This window comes from Nannospalax galili, unplaced genomic scaffold (genome assembly GCF_000622305.1).
Source record: "Nannospalax galili isolate Female #2095 unplaced genomic scaffold, S.galili_v1.0 C48252159, whole genome shotgun sequence".
Taxonomy (NCBI): Eukaryota; Metazoa; Chordata; class Mammalia; order Rodentia; family Spalacidae; genus Nannospalax; species Nannospalax galili.
In genome coordinates this window covers 1-829 of record NW_008464310.1, presented here as the reverse complement: position 1 = coordinate 829, position 829 = coordinate 1, and the positions used below count along the sequence as shown (strand labels likewise).

General features: G+C 53.7%; 1 long non-coding RNA gene across 1 annotated transcript; it reads left to right on the top strand.

Annotated features, from left to right (window-relative positions):
- The first annotated feature begins 6 nt into the window (after positions 1-6).
- On the top strand, positions 7-476 carry LOC115069102. The gene is made up of 2 exons (XR_003848411.1): positions 7-325; positions 452-476. It is a non-coding gene; the product is annotated as an uncharacterized LOC115069102 (long non-coding RNA).
- The last annotated feature ends 353 nt before the right edge of the window (positions 477-829 follow it).

Genomic DNA, 829 nt, shown 5'->3' with positions numbered 1-829 from the left:
CCTGGAGACCACTGTGTAGGTGTGACTGACAGACTCCCATCCCACTTCCCCCCTGGAGCTGGGATGGTCTGGAATGAAAGTCCCAGCCTCTGCCCCAGGCTAGGCTTTCTGGTGGCCAGCCCATCCTGAAGCTGCTCCCAGGCCACCAGGAGTCACCTCCATGGAACAAGGCACACTCCCGTCCTGTGGGGAGTCCCCAGGCACACGGAGTTCCACGTTCCACCGGAATCAAACTCCTTTCTTCCACTATGTCCCGCTCTGCTTCACAGCTGTGTGACCCTCACTCCCAGCATGCCCTGTTGATTGGATGGCTCTGAGAAGCAAGGTCAGGGACCTAAGGTGCAGGTGGGCTGGGGACAGTCCTCCTCCCTTGGACATGTGTCTCCCTGGGCTTCCCAAGGACAGAATCTCCTCTCTAGGGACCTCTTCCTGTGACTTCCTCTTCTCTCAGACCTCTACCACCCATTCAGCTGTGAGAAATAAAGACTCATGATCCTGATGCAGCAGGCTGCTGGGCCATCAGCAGTGCATAATCAATGAACCCCACTTTCCATGGAAGGTCTCCATGGCCCTCTGCAGTCTGCTTGTCTGAGCCACTGGCTCCCCTGGCTCAGCCCAGAAGAAACTTGGTAAGAAGGTGGGCCTGGCAGCCAGGCCCCAGAGTTCTGAGGAGGAGGTGGCTTGGGCCAGTAGACGCCTTATCACAGAGACAATCTGCATTGTGAGTGTTATGTCTGGGCAGAAGCAGAATGGAAGCTCGAGCTTCAAATAGAGACATTGAGTTTTAAAATTTAAATAAGACAAACTAATTTTTTAAAACTTTAAAAAA